Below are 13,377 nucleotides of genomic sequence, written 5' to 3' on the forward strand. Positions count from 1 at the left end.
AGGTTTTGCCGTGCCCGGATAACTCGACGTCGAAACATGCCCCGGGGTACCCCAGTTTGGAGAACGCGGGAAAGTCGATCTTCCATCCAGGTGGGGAGGTCACAGATGCGGAGGGCACGGAGGAACAGGAGTGGCTACACCTCTTTAACATGGAGAGGATGGTATGAGAAGAAAAGGCTAGCTATCTATTCATACTTGAGAAATTTTCCCACCAGTGCCCACGGAGAGGGTGTAAAACGGCTATCTTTACTCAAGTTGAAAAAGGGTAATGTCTATGGAGTAGTGAGATCTTAGCTGCACACTTTTTTTAGTGGGTCGTGTGGATGGTTGGTTGCATGGCCTCTGTTTCAACCCGGAGTGACCTACGTTCGATCCTGGTCAGGAGTGTCGTTTTTATGAATAAAACGGATTGCATTTTTCCCCATCTTTCATAAATAACATCAATACTTTTGAATTGCTAAATCAATTTTCCCGAGTGCCCATGGGGAGTGGTGTAAAATTCGCTATCAACTAAAGTTTTGCACACTTTTTTTGTAGGCCGATGCAGGGTTTGGTTTTGTACTGGCCCCCGGTTTTCATACCCAGTGACCTGGGTTCGACCCCTGGCAGGGGGGGTTTGTTAATTTTTATATTTATATATATATTTATAATTATTATTATATATAATAATATTATATATTAATACATATACATATATATGTACATATGTGTATATACATATACATATATATACACAATCACACATATGTACACACATGAGTATATCTAGTCTATATAGTTTACTCTCTTCTTCTCTCTCTCTTCTCTCTCTCTCTCCCCTTATATTATATAATATATATATATATATTAATAAAATCATCATCTCATAAAGGGGGCAAGCGACGGGGGCGCTGGCCGCATCCCCCTTCGTTTCCCAGCCACGGGGATCCCCGAGGCGAGTCCCAGGCGGGGACACGGCCATCCCGGACGGGTCTGTCGACCCCCAAGCCAGATCTCCTAGGACGCCCCAGGTTCCTCCCCCAGGGTGTCTCGCAGAGAGACAACTGATGGGCAGGTCGTCCATAGGAGGCGAGCGGTGGCCAATCCCTGAGTTGGCGACCCCGGATTATGCAAGAAAAACAGGCCCCATGCAGTTGGGTTTAAAACCGCGGGTGGACACGTGGGCCGGGCAACGACCCCCATAATCCGGCAAAAGGGACTTGTTACAAAAGGCATCAAGGCGGGGACTCCAAGGCACTGGTAGCTTTCCAGGTTTCGTTCCATAGAGCAAAACTGGAAGTATAAAGGGCCTTAAAAGACACGCAGTTGGTCCTTCTGCATAGGCCCGACATTTTCAAACGCTCTTTTTGACGAGTTCAGGCTCCTTTTGCCAGACCAATCGTCTATGACCCGGTTTTGAAACCCAGAGATAGGGGACTACGTCCCAAAGGGTATGAAAAAATTTCTGTGATTTTCAACGTCCTCGCGCAAGAGACACTGAAGGGGTTTCCCCCTAACGGGCCCCCCAAAGCCTGAATTTTGGTTTGGCCCAGGAGACCTCAGGCCTGGGGGCTTCCCCTTTTGTAAAGCATCAAGAGCCCCCACAAGTGACTCCAAGGACTCAGATGGGAGGGCAACATGTCGGCAAGTCAAGGTCCAAGACCTTAATATTGTAGTGTGCTGCATGACTTTGGGGCTAGTAGCTTCCCATTTATCCAGCCATAAAGTGTTGAAAGCGGGGGGCAAGGAACAGCTTGCCTCCCCCCTGAATTAACGGGGAAGAAGTTCGACCTCCCCCCACCACATTTTACAGCACTTCAGTACCAGTATAGAGGTTGCTAAGGCAAAATTTGGTGGGGAATTCCCTGAGCCTCGGATCTCCATAGCGATTCCCGACCCACCGAGTCAAACGCCTCTGAGGTCGGGGGAGGGCGAGAAAACCACACCAAACTCACGAGGGCTTTCCCACAATTACTCAAAACGTAGTATACGGTTATCAGGACTTGTCAGAGAAATCCAGATGCCCCGGGTTTGGGTGCCTCAGTAGGGGTTTGGGATCCGTTCAAAAGAAGTGGGGGAAAACCCTTGCCTGGTATGTGAGCAGGTAATGCCACGGTAGTTGCTACAGTCCCATAAATCCCCTTTTCCCCCTTTCCCAGAGGGGATGACCACGCCCTCAGCAGGTCAGGGGGAATGGTACCAGACCCCAAATGGCAGCGGACGTTGCAGGCCCGAGCCATGGGTTTCACCCCCACCCTTTTAGCAGTTCAGCAGGGATATCACATATGCCTGCAGTTTTCCACTCTTCAGTTGGGAAAAATGCCATCCTAACCTCTTTTAGGGTAGGAGGCCCCGCTAGGGTGGGCCGGGGCACAGACACGAACACATTGCATCCAAGCAAATGTGGAGGGTAAAACCTGGTACAACTTTTCAAAAATATCAGCCCAACTTTCACAAAACCCCAAACATGATCTGAGATACCCCCATCGCTGAGGACGCAGTCATCGTGAGGAGGGTTAGGGTTCAGTTTCTCAGGGTTGGTGGGAGGGCGAAGGTCATTTACAAAAAATGCCTCGACCTCCTCAGAAAAGATTCCTGAGGACTTTTCCTTGCCCCTTCTCAGCAGTTCCGAGCCTACGCACCATGGAACGACGCAAGACTTGATTCCCCTTCAGCCGACCCTTTTGACACATTCAGTGGCCCCCAATGTCTCCAGGGAGATGGGATTTTGCCTGTCCTTGGGGTACGCCCAAGGACTCCCGAGCTGCCGAGTGTTTTCGCGCTTTTAAAGGACTCCCAAGAGCAACTGAGTCTGTCAGGGGCTGGTTCTGTGAATCGGTCAGGACTGCCCTGGCGAAACCCCTGGGCCCCACCCTCCTCCTTTGTTGTCCAAGTGAAAACCTTAGGGTGGCCATGGAGGGACGGAGAGTTTGAAGTGGACCCGCAGGGGAGCCACAAGCAGCCTATGGGCGGGCCAAGAACTCGGCACTCCCGGGAAAACCCCGCAGTTCGGAGGTCCCCATCGCGTGTGACAAAAATGTGGTGATTCCTTGGCCACATTACCCCATGCTGTACCAAGTCTACGAGGGGTTGGAGCGCTGGTACCCGGGCCAGAGATCCTCATTTTCTGGGACCTAGCAAAGTCCCCGGAGAAGGAGTATTCTACGCGGGATCAGCTCCCCAGCATGGGGGGCCCACAGACATCTCGTAGCCAGCCGGGCACAGCCGGGTACCGCATTGAAGTTTTCCCAGATCAATGCGAATTCCGCCGGGGGCAATCTCTCCAAGATACGAGTTTTGGGTTAGAATGCCCTTTCACAGATTTTATATCATCGGTAGGAGGTTACAGCAAAAAGAGACAAAAAAGCCAAAAAACATGCTCAGTTCCAAAGCCATGATTTTCGTCATCAACTGGGTCACCTGACTACCGCGAGCTGAAGCGGACTGGGGATGGCTATGGCTAGATCCTGGGGTAGTGACCTCGCGCGGCCCGACCATAGTAGGGGTAACCCCCCCCATGATCGTGCCCCTACCAGGTTTCTCAAAATCTAGGGGGAGCCACCTCAACCCCAGTCGCCTCAATTCCGTGATAGCAGAGGTAAAAAACCATCCCGCCGCAAAGGGCCCGGGTGTTCCAAAACTCCTACCCCCCAAAGCAGCCTGAGATTTAAACCTCGGGGGGTCACTCCCGGGGGCAGCCACCCGCACCCCCGCCAAACCAGCCCAAAAAAAGGGGGGTTTGGGAAGTGTGGGACCGCCTACCCTGGGGGTTCCGAGGGCTTTCCCCCCCAAAGCTCATGGTGGGTTTGGGGCCTGCCGGAGTAAATCTCGGTTTCCCTCCCGCCCCCCGACATTTGCCCTCCCAGCGGGACCCCCAGCCTCCTTACTTGCGGGTGGGAGGGAAACACCCCTCCCCCAGCATTTCCATTTTTTAAAGGACGTTGCCGAGGGTATTCGGGGGGAGGAGGGGCTGGGAAGGCCCACCCCCCGAGCCCCCCCCATTACCCCCGGGGGTAGGGGCAGAGTTTGGGACGAAGCCAGAGCGTGTCCACACGCCCGGGGGGCCAAATCCCTACCTTGGGGCCCCCTGTGCTCCAGTCCCCCCCAAAATTTTGCCTGGGACGCAAGGTACCCCGTTACCGGGTGGCCCCGAGGAGGCATGCAGAAGTCTTGATGATGGAGAGGCTGGACCTGGCAGGGGAGACTTATGCAAAAGTGCTCCCTTTTTGCACGGGCTAGCCAGGGGTGGAAGCGCAAGCGAGAAGGCATGCAACACTTAACACTATCTAGGTCCCACACCATCGCTTAGTACCATGCGCGGAAGCACCCACCCCTAATTTTATATAGTAATATGTAGAATTTAAAATATTATATATTTTATATTATATATATATATAAAAAATAATATAATTAGAATATATATTATAATATTAATATATATATAAAAATATATAATATTTATCACTGTTGATATATAATGTTATGTATATATAATATGTTTTATATATATAATATATGTATATATAATATATATATAATTAAAAATAGATTTTATTTAGTATATATATATAGTATAATAATTTTTGTAATTTTATTTTTTATTTTATAAATTTTTAAAATATATTTTTATTATATATTATTATAAAATATATATATATATATATGAATTCATACTATAATGTAAAATAATTGTACATATAATATGTGTGTAATATATATAATTATATAAAATATATTATAATATATATATATATTTTAAAATATATATAATATTTTAAAAAAAATTTAAATATAATTTTATATATATATATAATATATATATATATTATATATATATTATATGGATAGGAGGAGAGAGAGAGAGAGAGAGGGGATGGATAATATATATTATTTATATATAAATTATATATATATATATATAATAAATATATTATATATATATATTTAAATATAATTATATATGAATGTGCCATGGATAGATAGACATATTTATTTTGTATTTAATATATGTTATATATATTTATATATATATATAAATGTGGTAATTTTATATATGTATAATATATATATATATATATATATAAAATTATATATATTATATATATTATATTATTATATAATTGTGTGTGCATGTGCGTGTGCGTGTGGTGGCGTGGCGTGAAAGCGTGCGCGTGCGTGTGGTGGGTGTTTTTTGTGTTTTTGTTTTTGTGTTGTGTGGTGTGTGTGTTTGTGGGTTTGTATTTATATGTGCAATATTGTTAACAATACAAAAATTTTATAATTTTAATGTATAATATATTATATTATATAAATATATATTTAAAATTTTATATAATATATATATGTATGTATCACAAAATTTTTACACACACACACACACAAAACCCACACACACACACATATATTTAAAATTAAAATATATTATATATATATTATATATATATTTTATATAATATTTTATTATATATATATTTTATTTTAAAATATATATATATTATAAATTTTATTATATATTATATATAATTATGGGGGTTGTGGTGTGGTGTGTGTGTGGTGTTGTGTGTGTTGATGTGTGTGTTATATATAATATATATATATTATATATATATCTATTATATAAATTATATATATAATATAATATATATAGATAGATAGATAGATAGTAGATAGAAGATAGATGATAGATAGAAGATAGAATGTATAGATAAAAATAATACGTAAATATGGGTATAATTTAAATATATAATAATTATTATAATTAATAATATAATTAATATTATATATTACTTTAATATATATATATTATATATATATATAATAATAATATATATATATATATATATATATATATATGAAGTATATAGACATAAAATAATATAGACAGTAATGTGTATAAATATATATATATATATATATAAAAATTTTAAATATTTATATTAAAATATATAATAATTAATACACAATATCGTCTTTTTATTATAGTCTATTACATAGCATATATATAAATATATATAAATTATATAAATATATATATATTACATAATATATAAATATATTATAAATATAATATTTTTTAATTTTTATATTTTTATTATTTAATTATATATATTATATATATTATATATATTATTTATATATATATATATATATATATTAATATATATATATATGCAATGTATATAGACAATAAATAAATAGACAGATATTGTGTGTATATATTATATAATTTATATTAAATTTTTTTAAATATAATATAAATATATATATATATAATATATATATATATATATCTGTGTGTGCGTGTGGTGTGGTATGCGGGCGGCGTTTAAGTGTGCGGTACGCTCGCGGCGGTGGTGCGGTGTGCGTGGTGTGTGTTTTTTTGGTTTATGTGGGTGGTGTGTTTGTGTGGTTTGTATTTATGGCTATATTGCTAAACATACATACTTTATATATATTTTTAAATTATATATATATAAAATTATATATATAAAATTTATATATAATATTAATACATTATATATATATAAATATTAATATATATTTTAAAATAATAAATACCTATAAATATATATATATATATATATATATTAAAATATATATTATTGTATATTTATAATAATATTTAATATATATTATATATAATATAATATGTAAATAATATATAAAAGTATGTATGTAGTATGCAGATATATGCAAATAAATAAAAACACACACAAACACACACACACACAAAAAACACAAACATAAAACACACACACACGCACACGCGACGCACACGCACGCGCAGGTCAGCACACTTAAACGCACGCACACGCATAGCACACCACAGCACACACAGTTTAAAATATATATATATATATTAATATATATATATATATATATATATATATATTATATATATATATATATTTATACACAAATATCTGTCTATAATTTATATGTCTATAAAATATGCATATAAATATAAATTTTATATATAATAAATATATAATATAATTATAAAATATATAATATGCATATGTATTAGAATATAAATAATATAGACAGTAATGGTATATATATATATATATATATTATATATATATATATATAAAATTTTTAAATATAATATTATATATATATATACACAAATCGTCAATTTTATTTTGTTAATACATATACAATATTATATATATATATATAAATTATATATAATATAAAATATATTATATATATATTATATGGTATATTATATAATATAATATTTTAATTATATAATATAATATATATAATAAAAAATTTAAATATTTTAATAATATATGTAATAATATAAATTAAAATATATATATATATATAATAATTTTATAATATATATATATATTAACATATTTTTACGTAAAATTTATATCTTATCTTTTTATTATCTATCTATCTATAATCACTATCATCATTATCTATCTTCTTTATATATATAATATATTATATTATATTTATATAATATATAAAATAATAATATTTTTATATATATACCCCAACATAACACACCAACCACACACACAACACACACACACACACAACCACATAATAATTATATATATATATTATATTAATAATATAATATATTTTAATATAATATAAATTATATATTTATATTTTATATATATATATATATATATATAATTATATATATAAATATATGTGTGTGTGTGTGTGGTGTGTGTTGGTGTGTAAAAATGTGTATACATACATAATAAGATATAATAATTATTATATATATATTATATATATATATATATATATAAACATGAAAAATAAAAAAAGTTGTAGTGTGTATACAGTATATGAAATAAAATACAAACCACACAAAACCCCACAACACACACACAAAACCAAACAAAAACACACACGCACAGACCGCACGCGCACGGTACACATGCACACGCACACGCACACGCACACGCACATGCACACCAGATATATATATTATATATATATTATATAATATAAATTATAAAAAATTATAGATTTTATAATTATACAATAATATATACACAATTTAAAATATATAAATAATATAATAAAAAATATATATTATATATATTATATATATAAATATAAATATAATAATATATATATTATATAAAATATATAAATAAAAATAAAAAATATGTCTTCTACCATGGCCATTCTTTATTATATTAATATATAAAAATTTATAATATATAATATATTTATAATTATATATATTAAATATATTATATATTATATATATGTACCCCTCCCCTCTCTCCTCTCCCCTCTCTCTACCCATATTATATATTATATATATATAAAAATTATATATATATATATATATATATTATATATATATTATATATATAAAATAAATTATATATTTATAATTAAAATAATATATATAATAATTATAAATATATTATATTATATATATATTTTTTAATTTTTTAATTTTTTTATAATATAATTATATATATATATTTATATAATATATTTTATATATAATAATATATATAAATATAAAATTATACATATATATATACATATACTAATATATACATACATGGTATAAATATTTTAAAATTATAATATATTTATATATTATTTTTTTAATATATATTCTAATATATATTATAAAATATAATATTATATATTATATATATTATATATAAATATACATACATTATACTTATTTTAATATGGGTGGGTGCTTCACGCGCAGGTGACGTGAAGCGATGGGTGGGAGCCAGATAGTGTTAAGTGCTTGCATGCCTTTCGCTTGCATTTCCCCCCCCTGGCTAGCCCAGTGCGAAAAAGGGAGCAGCTTTTGCTAAGTTCCCCGCCAGGTACAGCCCTCCATCATAAGATTTCGCGTGCCCCTCGTGGCCCCCCGGGTAACTGGGTACCTTGCAGTCCAGGTAAATCTGTGGGGGATCTCGGAGCAGCAGGAGGCCCCAGAGGTACGGAGTTATGGCCCCCCCCGTGTGGACACGCTCTGGTTTTCGTACCAACTCCCCCCCTACCCACCCTGGGGGTAATGGGGCGGCCGGGGGAGGGGGGCCTTGCCACTCCTCCCCCAAAATGCCCCCCTTGGCAACGCCCTTTTTTATAAAGGAAATGTGGGGGGAGGGGTGTTGTCCCCCCCCCCAGCAATAAGGGGGGGTGGGGGTACGCGGGGAGGGCAAATGTGGGGGTGCAGGTTTTGGAACGAGATTTACTCGGCAGGCGCAACCCACCAGAAGCTTGGGGGGGGGAAACCCCTCGGGAACCCCACAGGGGAAGGCGGTCCCCCCTTCCAAACCCCCCTTTTTTTGGGGCTGTGTTGGCGGGGGTGGCAGAGGGGCGTGCCCCCGGATGACCCCCCGAGGCTTAATCTCGGGCATGTTTTCCGGGTAGGGTTTGGAACACCCGGCCCTTTGGGCAGGATGAGCGGTACCTCTGCTATCAGGGAATTGGGCGACGGGGAGTTGAGGTGGCCCCCTCAGAGTTGAAAAGACCGGGAGGGGCACGACAGTGTGGGGGGTTACACTACACTGGGGCGGGCCGCAGCGATGGTCATACCCCAGGGTCTAGCCAAGCCTTCCGTCGATTTAGCTCGCGGTAGTCGAGGTGACACCAGTTTAGAGCGATATGGGATTGAGACTGAGCAGATTTTGGGTTTTTGTCTTTATTGTGTATACGTCCACCCTGATATAAAATCGATGTGAAAGGGCATTTAACCAAACTTATCTTGGGGAGACGATTTCCCCCGGCGAGACTTCGCATTTTTTCCTGGGGAACTTAATGCGGTATCCGGCTTGACCCAGTGGTACGAGATGTCTGTCGGCCCCCTGGCTGGGAGCGATCCCAGCGTGAGAATAGCCTCCCTTTTCCGGGACTTTGCTAGGTCCCAGAAAATGAGGATCTCTGGTCCCGGTACCCGCGCTCCAACCCCCTCGCTAGATTGGTACAGGATACGGGTAATGGGCCAAGGAGACACCACATCTTGTCAGCACGCGATGGAGGATCCTCCCGAACTGCAGGGTTTTCCCGGGGGTGCCGAGTTCGTGGCACGACCCTAGGGTTTTTGGGGTCCCCGCGGGCCCCCTTCAAAACTCTCCCCCTCCAGTGGCCACCCTAAGGGGTTTCACTTGGGGCAGAATAAGGGGGGAGGAGTGTGCCCATGGGTTTGCCACGGAGTCTCTGACGATTACAGAAACCAGCAACCTGACAGACCATTTTTCCGTGGGAAATCCTTTAAGCGCGTAAACTCGAAGCAGCTCAGGAGTCATTTGGGGTACGCCCCAAGGGGAAAAGGGACAATACCCTCTCCTGGAGACATTTGAGGCCACTGGTGTGCGAAAGGGTCGGGGTGAATGGGAATCAAGTCTTTGGGCGTTCCCTGGTGCGTAGGCTCGGACACTGCTGAGAAGGGACAAGAACAGTCCATCAAGAATTTGCTGAGGAGGTCGAAGGCCATTTCTGGTAAATGACTTCGCCCTGCCTACCAAGCCTAGAAAAAATGAACCCTAAGCCCTCTCACAGATGGGGCAGCCGATCAGCGGATGGACGGATAACTCAGACTGTGGGGTTCGGAACTTGGGTGAGTATTTTGAACAGTTTACCGGGGACCCTCCAACAGTTGCTTGGGTGCAAGTGATGTCTCATGTCTGGCCCCGGGCCCACCCATCAGCGAGGAACTCCTACCCTAAAAGAGGTTAGGATGGCGTTTCCAAGCTAAGAGGGGAAAGCTGCAGGATATGGATATCCCTGTGAACTGCTAAAGGTGGGGGTGAAAAATGGTCGGGGCTGCATACAGTCCGACTGCCATTTTCAGTCTGGACCATTCCCCCCGACCTGCTGAGGGGCGTGGCATCCCTCTTGGAAGGGGAAAGGGGGTTGATGGGACTGTAGCAACTACCGTGGCATTACATGCTCAGCTACCAGGCAAGGGTTTTCGCCCACATTTTTTTGAAACGGATCCCAACCACCACTGAGGCACCAGAGACCCGGGGCAGTCGGGTTTACTCCCGACAAGTCCATGATAGACGGTTTTTAATAGCGTTTCGAGTAATTGGGAAAAGCCGTGGGGAGTTTGGCGGGGTTGCTCGCAGCCTGCCCGACCTCAAAAAGGCGTTTGACTCGGTGCATCGGGAATCGCTATGGGAGTCCGGGTCAGGGGGAATTTCCCACACAGATTATTGGCTGATAGCAACCTATACTGGTACTGAGAGTGCGTAAAGTGTGGTGGGGGTATGTGAATTCCCCCTGTTAATTCAGGGGTTTTGGGGAAAGGGTGTGTCCTTGCACCCCCGCTTTTCAACACTTGTAGGGTGGATAAGGGGGAGTACTAAAACCAAAGTAGTGCGGAGCAACACAGGCAATATTTAAAGGGCTTTGGGCCTTGACTTTTCCGCGATGTTGCCCTCCTTCTGAGTCCTTGGGGTCACTTTTGGGGGCCTTTTATGCATTATCAATGAGGCGAAGCCCCTAGGCCCAGAGGGGCCCCCTGGACCCAAGACCAGATTTAGGACTTTGGGGGCTGTTGGGAAAACCGTTAGTCGACCCCTGCTTGCTGGAGGACGTTTAAGTCACAGAAAGTTTACATCCCTTTGGGAGCGTATCCAATCTTGGGTGTCAGACCAGGAAGTCAGAGACGGATTTGGGCTGGCAACAGGGGCCCGAACTCGATCAACAAGAGGTTTGAAGATCGGTACCCAGCAAAGGACAAACTGGTGTCTTTAAGGGTTGATACTTCCCGTTTTTCTCTATGGGAAACGAAACCCGGGCGTATCCAGTGCCTTTGGGGTCTCGCCTTTAGCCTTTTGTAACAAGTCCCTTCGCCGGATTTTGGGTCAGTTGCCAGGACCCGTGTCCACCCCCGGGGGTTACACCGTGAGAGGAGGGGCCGTTACTTTCATAATCGGGATCGCCAATCAGGCATAGGCCCCCTAGCTCGCCTCCCTATGGACGACCCTGCCCTCAGGGTTTTCCTCTGCGAGACAACCCGGGTGGGGGGACCTGTGGGACTCCAGGGGATCAGGCTTGGGCAGCTCGACGAGACCTGTCGGGGAGGATGGGCCGTGTGCCTCCCCTGGAGACTCGCCTCGGGGGATCCTCGTGGCTGGAAGCGAAGGGTGGATGCGGCCATGCGCCCCCGTCGGCGTTAGCCCTGATGATGATGATGTTTATATAATATATATTATATTTTATATATATATATATATAGAGAGAGAGAGAGGAGAGAGAGAGAGAGAGAGAGAGAGAGATAAACATATATAGATCTAGATATACTCATGTGTGTACATATGTGTGATTGTGTATATATATGTATATGTATTATACACATATGTACATATATATATATATATATATATATATATATATATATAATATATATATTTTTTATATAACAACCCTCCCTGACCAGGGCTCGAACCTAGGTCACTGTGGGTATGAAACCGGAGGCCAGTACTAAACCAACCATGCCATGCGGCCTACTAAAAAGAGTGTGCAATACTTGAGTAATGATAGCGAAGTTTTACACACACTCCCCATGGGCACTCGGTAGAAATTGATTTAGCAATTCAAATGTATTGATGTATATTTATGAAAGATGGAATAATGCAATGCCGCATTGATATCGATAAATAACGACACTCCCTGACCAGGACTCGAACGTAGGTCACTCCGGGTATGAAACAGAGGCCAGTGCTAAACCAACCATGCCACACGACCCACTAAAAAGAGTGTGCAGCTAAGATCTCACTAGCTCCATAGACATTACCTATGTATTCATACTTGAGTAATGATAGCCAAGTTTTACACACACTCTCCGTGGGCACTCGGTGGAAATTACTCAAGTATGAATAGATAGCTAATGCCTATTCTTCTCATACCATCCTCTCCATGTTAAGAGAGGTGTAGCCAGCTCGCTGTTCCTCCGTGCCCTCCGCATCTGTGACCTCCAGCACCTGGATGGAGAGATCGACTTCCTGCGTTCTCCAAACTGGGCTACCCTGGTCATGTTATCGACGTCGAGTTATCCAGGGCACGGCATACCTTCTACCACGACTCCCCTCCTAAAGAGAATCCATCCTCAGCCTTCCCTACACTGAGGAGATCTACTCTCTCCGTCGCTCTCTTCACCCTCTCAACTGCAGGCTGATCTTTCGCCAGGTGAACACTCTGTCGCAACCTGGTCCATACCAGCCCTCCTTCTACCTCTAAGGTGGGCACCTATGCTGTTCCTTGTGCCTTCTGTGACAAGCAGTGCTTTGGCGAAACAGGCGCCAGCCTTACCAAGCGTCTTTCTCAACATAAGTACGCTGTATCCAGGGGACACAACAACAACACCCTCTTTTGCTAGCAGTGGGACACTGGCCATCAGATGGACTGGTCAGCGGCGCAGATTATCTTTCCTTC

This window comes from Penaeus monodon, chromosome 12 (assembly GCF_015228065.2).
Source record: "Penaeus monodon isolate SGIC_2016 chromosome 12, NSTDA_Pmon_1, whole genome shotgun sequence".
Classification (NCBI taxonomy): domain Eukaryota; kingdom Metazoa; phylum Arthropoda; class Malacostraca; order Decapoda; family Penaeidae; genus Penaeus; species Penaeus monodon.